Genomic DNA, 9390 nt, shown 5'->3' with positions numbered 1-9390 from the left:
TGCTCTGTGAAGAGCTGCGGCCTGAGAAGAATAAATCACTTGGCAAAGTCAAACAGCCAGTTTGCAAGAGAGCCCAATCTGGAATCTGAGTTGCTGCATTTTTTTTTTCACTGTGTAACTCTTGCTGTAATGGAACCCAAATATATTTGTTCAGCTTCTGACTATGAATTTAATGCATTTTTTGTTGTTGTTGTTAATTTGGGGTACTACTACTGGTCCTGTTCAATCAATCTCCAGATCTTCCAGCTGCAGATTTTCTGTTTAATTTGGCTTACTGCTCCTGGATAGGAAATCCACCTCCAAAGCTGCTTAATGACCGCAGCTTCTTGGGGTTGTCCTAAATTCCCTTTACGGAAAGAGCAAGGCATTAAGCCTCTCATTTTTAGTGTTCTCTTTTACAAAAGGGAGATCCTTATGGCATCTTTTGTCCTTTTATACAGATTTAATGATATCAAGTAGATAAAATACGTAGCATAAAACCTGACACATGAAAATCCCCTACCAAATATTAGCAATTATCATCAAATATTTTCAATATTGATCCCCATAAAAGCTGTGTTAGGTAATATTATCTCTATTTTGAAGTAGAAGAAATTATGTATGACTCAAAGTAGTGAAATAACTTACTTAATATCACAAAGAAGTACCCAGGCCTTGAGTCCTTTTCTTTTGAAGCTTTAATTAGTTATCTTTTCCACTAGATCTCAGCAAAATACATAAGACTTACTTGCACCAAATTTCTGTCTCTTTTTTAAAACTGAAGTGTAATTGATTAATAATATCATATTGGTTTCAGGAGTACAGCATAGTGAATCAGTATTTTTACAGATTATGCTCCATTAAAAGTTATTACAAGATAATGGCTATAATTCCCTTGTGCTATACAATATATCCTTGTTGCTTATCTTATACATTATATTTCTTAATCCCATACCCCTTATTTGCCCCTCCCCACTTGCCTCTCCCCTTTGGTAACCACTAATGTGTTTTCTACATCTGTGAGTCTGTTTTGCATATACATTCATTTGTATTATTTATTAGACTCTACATGTAAGTGATATCATACAGTATGTGTCATTCTCTGTCTGACTTATTTCACTAAACATAATCTCTAAGTTCCTCCATTTTGCTGCAAATGGCAGAATTTCATTCTTTTTTATGGCTGAATCATATATATATATATACATACATACACATATATACACACAGCACATCTTCTTTATCCATTTGTTTGTTGATGGACACTTGGGTTGCTTCTATATCTTGGCTACTGTAAACAGTGCTACTATGAACGTTGGGGTGCATATATCTTTTCAAATTAGTGTTTTCAACTTTTCCAGCTATATACCCAGGAGTTGATTGCTGGATCATGTGGTAATTCTATTTTTAGCTTTTTGAGGGACCTCTGTACTGTTTTCCATAGTGGCTGTACCAATTTACATTCCCACTGACAGTGTACAGGGGTTCCCCTTTTCTCCACATCTTCACCCAACATCTGTTATTTGTAAACTTTTTGATGATAGCCATTTTGAAGGTGTGAGGTGATATATCATTGCAGTTTTGATATGCATTTTTCTAATAATTAGAGATGCAGGGCATCTGTTCATGTGCCTGTTAGCTGTCAGTATGTCTTCTTAAGAAAAATGTCTATTCAAGCCTTCTACCAATTTTTTTTATTAGTTTTTTGACATTGAGTTGTATGAGCTATTTATATATGTTGGATATTGAACCTTCGTAGGTCATATCATTTGCAAATGTTTTCTCCCATTCCATAGGTTGTCTTTTCATTTTGTCAGCGGTTTCCTTTGCTGTGCAAAAAAGCCTTTACATTTAATTAGGTTCTATTTGTTTATTTTTGCTTTTATTTCTTTTGCCTTAGGAGACAGATCCAAAAAAAATTTCTGCTAGGGTTTTTGTCAAAGTGTTTTCTGCCTACTCTCATGTCACTAATCTTCTTAATTATACCAAATAGACATCTTTCACCTTCCATCTGTTTTAAAAGTAGAATAATAAACTACTTTTTTATTCTTGAAAAAAAGTGTTTTCTGCCTATATTCTCTTCTAGGAGTTTTATGGTTTTAGGTCTTACATTTAGGTGTTTAATCCATTTTGAGTTTATTTTTATATGTGGTGTGAGGAAATGCTCTAAGATCATTGTTTTACATGTGGCTGTCCAGTTTTCCCAGCACCATTTGTTGAAGAGACTATCTTTTCTCCTCGGTATATTCTCACCTTCTTTGTCATAGATTAGTTGACCATAGGTGTGTGGGTTTATTTCTGGGTCCTCTATTCTGTTTTTGTACCAATACCATGCTGTTTTGATTACTGTAGCTTTGTGGTCTGAAGTCTGGGAGGGTGATACTTCTAGCTTTGTACTTTTTTCTCAAGATTTCTTTGGCAATTCAGGATCTGTTGGGGTTCCATAAGAATTTTAGGACTATTTGTGAAAAAGCTTCATGGGTATTAAAATAAAGACTGCATTCAATCTACAGATGCTTTGGGTAGTATGGCCATTTAAACAATATTAATTCTTCCAATCCAAGAGCATGAGATATCTTTCATTTCTTTGTATCATCTTCAGTTTCCTTCATGCTTTATACTTCCCAATGTTTTATAGTTTTCAGAGTATAGGTCTTTCACTTCCTTGGTTAAGTTTTTTCCTAGGTATTGTATTATTTTTGATGTGATTTTAAACAGGATTTTTTTTTTGTTACTTTCTATTTCTGATAGTTCATTGCACCAAATTTCTTTTTTCTGATTTATAGAAAAATATAACCCACAAGTATACTGATTTGGGCATCACACAGTCAGTGGTTTTTTTGACCCTATGGAAGAAAAACTGTTAAATTAACCCATCTACTAGCAAGGCATCTTTAGAACTCATACTTTAAATATCTAAATATTATTTACCAATAAAAGAAACTAGGATCTCTTAGAAAAATGTCTGATTCCAGGTCTGAGACATGAAATGTACAAGATGCATCTGAAATATCTTATTATACTATAAAGCAAGGATGCCATGAGGAGTCACTAGGATTAAATCAAAAGTACTTGCTAGCCAACTCAAAGAGACACTGCCAAAGATGGGAAAATTAGAGAATCATTTAAGAAATAACTGCAATGGACTGAAACATCAAATATATTTAAATCCATGAGATCAAAATGATACCAAAGAAAGGCTTTCATAGATCACCTCTGAAGAATGTTATGGAACCAACTCCTTACCCTGAAAACTGGTAAATAAAGAGCAGGAATCAACCATTTATTATACATTTCCTGTGTGAACTACAGGTGACCTTGAATAACAGGGATCTGAACTGCATGGGTCCCACCTGTTATGTGGATTTTTTTTTCACTAAATGTACAGTTGGCCCCCCAAATTTGCAGATTTCACATCTGAGGATTCAGCCAACTACAGATCAATATTTCTGTCTGAGATTGGTTGAACCCGCATATGTGAAATGAGAGAATAGGGAGGGTTGACCATACTACACCATTCTACATAAGGGACTTGAGCATCCTGGGATTCTGATGTACACAGGGGCTCCTGGAAACAACCCCTACACTGATACTGAGAGACTACTACGTATAAACCTCAGAGTAACCAAATAGTGGAGGAGGGAAATTTTCTTCTTATTCAAACCAATAAATGAGGAAGGTGTGATAGAATTAGAATATAACTATTTTGCAATTCCTAATGAATTAATGGATCTAGGCATGATCCTCAGAGGCTGCTAACATAACAAAAAGAGATAAAACCAGACATCATATATTACCTAATCACAATATGGAGCACAGCTATGACTAAATCCTTCCAGAACTCAAACTGAAATGTGATCATGCCTGTACCAATTCACAGGGAAATGGAGAACAACGTGTCAGGGATGTAATGATCAAACTGCAGATCCTAGGGAATGCTACAGGACAAATAACCTAGTTTTACCAACAAATAAATTGAAAAAGAAAAAAAGAGGAGAAGGAACCCATATGTATATCAATGTAGGGCTTCTTAAATGAATTAGAGTACATCTGTACAATGGGATAACATTCAGCTTAAAAAGGAATGAGGAAGTTCTCTGTATGCTGTTGTCAAAAGAAGTCTAAAATACAAATATCTTGTTTAGGCTTTATTTTGACTTCTCTCTAATCATATTGAGGGAAACTCAGTCTTATACATTAGAAGTATATTTCCAGTTACATTTAAAAATTTTTATTGTTTTATTTTTTATTGAAACATAGTTGATTTACAATGTTATGTTAGTTCCAGGTGTGCCCAATTACATTTTAGAAAGACTCCCTGGAGATAGTTAAACTAATCTAAAAGTTCTTAAGCATCTACGAGATATGGAACTCTAAAGTATATAGATATGAAAGCCATGCGTGATTGACCAACTAAGCTCAAGGAAATGACAATTTCATCAAGGAAAGGGAACCAGAAAGAAAGAAGGAAAGAAGCCATTACTAAGCCATGTACATCAAATATAAAGTAATATATAATGTTATCACTTTTTAAGCTATTTTCTTATTCTAAATCTTGAGCAGCGGCTGTTACATTATCATAACTTAGTTATAGAATACAATTTAATAATGGACAAAATAAGCATTGTTTAAAAGTGAATGTTAGTATATGCTTTTTGTTTCTATCAGAGGGCTAGCTATATAAACTTAACTGCTTCCTTTGTCTTTATTACTAATCTTAAGGACCTGGAAAATGTTTAATGTTAACTCAGCATTCATTTATGAACTTGACACTTTGTTCCTCTCTGAAGGCTCAGAAACCATCAATTTCTCACTTCAAGTTCCATTTTTATTGTGCAAACTTAGGATGGAGTACTCTGTTCTCTGTGCCTGGAAAGTACAAGTCTTAGGTCATCAGTGAGACCACTTACTGCATTCTGTTCTATTAAGACACCAAGAGAAATAATTTTCTGCAAGTTTATTGCTACCCTAAAATAACCTAGAATTCTACTGTCAAGGCAAAATATATAGTAAGTGTTGTATTTCTAGTGTACTAATTATTGCACTCTGTCTGTGCACCTAAGTATTATAGGGTGCTACACTCCTTCACCCAGAAGCATTTACGGATTTTAATTTGTGTGTATTCTCACAACCGATATTTCCCTCAGGGCTTAAGAAATCTGCCCTTATTCTCTTTCTAAAAATATTAGTTTATTTTGCCCTCTGAAGGCAGACAGTCCAAGACTCTGCTCTACAAAGAAGACTGGGACAAGGATCATAAGGCTCACTACTTGATCATCTCAAGGTGGCGAGTTGCTCAGACATATCACACAAACTACAGTTACCAAAGGGGAAAGGGCCGGCATTAGGGATAGATAAAATAGGAGTTTGGGACTAACAAATACACTTTACTATATATAAAAATGATAAACAGCAAGGACCTACTGTATAGCAGAGAGAAATATATTCAATTTCTTTTAACAATATATAACGTAAAAGAATCTGAAAAAAAATGTATATATATGTGTAACTGAATCACTTTGCTGTATACCTGAAACTAACATTGTAAACCAACTACATGTCAATAGAAAACAAAATTGAAAAAAAAAAGATGGTAAGTGACTTTCTAGCTATCACATCTAAATTCGAGGCATCAGAATGGAGGCAGTACAAAGAAGAAATAAAACAAATGAACAGAATAAATCTTTTTTTAGAAAATTTCCCAGAAACTGTCACATGACGTATTAGTTTACATCTTTTGATAGAATATGGTGCCTTGACCCCAGCTAGCTGCAGGGAGGACTAGTAAATGTGGTCTTTATTTCTGGCAGCCATTTGGCTAGATTAAAATCTATTATTACCAAAAAAGGGAACAGGAGAGTGCGGAATCTCTGCCATTACTATATCCTGCACAATGGACACTTTTTTTCACTTCATTTTTTTTCTCCTCCTACTCACTTGAACTTCCTAAACAGTAGGCACTGTCTTGTTCACCATTGTATTCCTAGGTCAAGCTCAATCAGGGCACAGAGGAGACAATTAAAAAATGTTTGTTAAAACAAAGGATAGTAATTCAGTTATTCCTGGCTGGAGATGCATATAAAAATCACCAAAACAAATACTCCTGGGCTTACCACCGACTCTGGAGTCAGAAGTCTTAAGCTAACACATAAATTTTTTAAAAAGCTCCCCAATCAACTGTAATACATATTCCTAGTGAAAAAAATTAAAATAAATAACAAGAAAAGAAAAACAATGTGACTTTTGAAGAACATTAATTGGAGCTGTGCTTCCTAACTTAAGAGTAGCAGCAGAAACAACTGGATTGCTCTCAGGAGTTTCAAGAGCTGTAACACAGGGATATTTGCTTCTCTTTCCTTCCTTCCTTCCTCCTCCCATCTTTCTTTTCTTCCTTCCAGTTAAATTGCATTTCTGTCCAGTATTTTAGTTCTTTTCCTTTTAATTTCCAAATTAAACATCATTATTATTTTTATTGCATATGGACATATTTTATTTTAGTTTGTTTAGATTTACCTGCATATTTATCTCTTGGTCCTTCATTTTAGATTATCAAACTTCTGTCTAGGATCATTTTCCTTCTTGCTGAAGATCATCTTTTAGAGTTCCTTAGTGAAGTCTGCTGGGGGAGAACTCTCTATTTTTTAATCTAATAATTTATTAATTTTACTCTTAATATAGATAGTTTTGATAGGTATAAAAATATAGATTGACAGTTACTTTCCCTTAGCATTTTGTAGACCCTTTATCCTAGTTTTCTGTTGTTTTGATGATAATACTGCTTTCTATCTGGTTACCTCCCTTTATAAGTAATCCATCTTTTCTCTCTGGCCCATTTTAATACATTATGCCTGGCTTTAGAGTTTATAGTTTTAGACTAGAGTCTATGTGTGCATTTTTTTTCTGCTTATCCTGCTTCCTCATTTGACAGCCTTTTGTTTAATCATTTTAATGATTCCATCTTTTAAATGTTTAATATTTTTACATAGATATTTAATATTTTATATTTGATGTTTATAATTCCTTAAACACTAGGTGATTCTATATCTATTGCTTTTTATACTTGCTGACCTCAGTCATGGTAATTTATTTATTTGGGTACCTGTTAACCATTGATTATGAGCTCATATTTTGTTGATCTTAGTCTGTGGGAATTCTAAGTGTTAAAATTTGGGTTGCTTTTCTCCAGAAAGGATTTTTTAAAAAATTGTAACAGCTTAATGGAGATATAATTCACATATTATACAATTCATCCATAAGGTGTACAATTTAATGATTTTTCGGATATTCGCAGAGTTGTGCATCCATCACTTCATTCAATTTTAGAACACTTTCATCACCCTACCAAAAAGCCCCCAGCCCATTACCATTTTTCCCCAATCCCCTGACTTGACTCCTAGGGAACCACTAATGGGGTAATGTGTTGTGCTAGATAAGTGTGTGTCATTAAGAGTTATAAGATTCTTTCAAATGCTCTCAGCTTGATCCTTACCTCACAAGATCAAATTTTATTCCACAAGAGGCTTAAGAATGACTTTTTCTTAGTGGAACCTCTGCATCCTCCAAGAAGAAAATAGTCTTCGATGATAATGAAAGTCAATCTCAGGGAGTATTTTCTAGTTACTCCAGAAATATAGCAAGGATGCCCCTTAGGAGTAATGATGCAAGACTGAATTCTGTGTTCCTTAACCAAGACTAAGCTTCTCCTCTTCAGTCCATTACCTCTTCCATATACTCCCAAGATCTACATCTAAAGTTACTCACTTGGACTTCGACTTACTGAAAACTGACTCTCCCAATAACTCTGGCACCATCAGGCCTGACTGGAAATCCAGGAAGAGGTGAAGGAGAAAAGAAAACAAATTACACTTGAGTTAATGACTAGGTCAAGGTGGACTAAACTGTCCTTACTGGGTGGATTCCGTCTGTTATCTGGCTTAATCATTAATCACAAGTAAATAATAAGAAATTTCCACATTGAAATCAAATGCTGGGTTTGAGCTTCTCTATTCTTCCCTTTCATTGACTCTTGACCCACATAACAGACACTGGCAGTGGCCACACATTTGCCCCCAAGGTCCCTTTTATTGTCTGTGGTGTATCCCCTCCCCCAGATTCAGTGAGCTTCCCCTCCTCCCTCCCTCCCATTCAGTGTGGTTTCACTTCCTGCAGCCCTTAATTGGCTCCTCCATATGATTGGGTTAATGCTGCCCTCCACAGGACTTTATGTGAAACTGCACCCTTTCTTAGTTTCATCCCCTTTTTTCTGCCACTTTCATTCACTTAAGAGTTTTTTCCTGAAAAAACTTCCTTAATAAATCGCTTGCACATGAAACCTTATCTTAAGGTCTGTTACTGGGGAACTCAACCTAAGCCCCATTTAGTCTCCAAATATTTAGAAATAAACATTAACAAAAAGGAGCTTGACATTTGCAAGGAATCGGTACCATGGACAAGTCAAAACACAAATTGGAAAAGTACATTTGCAACACATAACAAAATACTAATTCTCCTAATATATAAAGAGCTCTCAGGCAAATCAAGTCAAAGCAACCCAAACTTGGGAAAAGTAGATGGATCAAAAATTACAGCAAAAAGTGAGGAGGGTATATATAGCTCAGTGGTAGAGTGCATGCTTAGCATGCATGAAGTCTTGGGTTCAATCCCCATTAAAATAAATAAACAAATAGATAGATAGATAGATAGATAGATAGATAGATAGATAGATAGATAAATAAATCTAATTACCCACCCTCAAAAAAACAAAAACAAACCAGTCTTTTTTAAATAACCAAAAATTATAACAAAGAAACAATGCATAGCCTCACTTCTCAAAATAAATTATTAAACAATGAGATATCATTTTTACATTACTCTGAACATCACAGGCTTTACAAGGTATAACAGTACAGTGTTAGTTTGGGTATGGGGGAAATAAGCATTAATTTTTGGAGGAAACGTTAACTGGTACAATCTCTTGAAGAGTCAGCATTACATATTATACGCTTTAAAATTGACAAGAATTGCTTTCTCAACCCTGATTACTCTCTTCCTCATTCTTTAAAAATTCTGTAATAGCATTTGTTTACAGTCTGAATGTTTGTGTACCCTCAAAATTCTAATGTTGAAATCCCAATGACTGTTGTGATGGTATTAGGATGTGGGGCCTCTGGGAGGGGTTTAGTTCATGAGAGACTGGTGCCTTTATAGAAGAGACTCCTTTCACCACGAGAGGACAGAGAGAAGTCTGCAAACCGGAATAGCGCCCTCACCTGACCATACTGGCACCTTGCTCTTAGACTTCCCAGCCTGCAGAGCTGTGAGAAATAAACTTCTGTTCTTTATAAACTACCCAGTCTGTGATATTTTGTTATAGCAGCCCAAAAGGATGAAGACAAAATTTGTCACTTGGAA

This window comes from Camelus bactrianus, chromosome 7, assembly GCF_048773025.1.
Source record: "Camelus bactrianus isolate YW-2024 breed Bactrian camel chromosome 7, ASM4877302v1, whole genome shotgun sequence".
NCBI lineage: Eukaryota > Metazoa > Chordata > Mammalia > Artiodactyla > Camelidae > Camelus > Camelus bactrianus.
Note: the sequence above shows the minus strand (reverse complement) of the source record.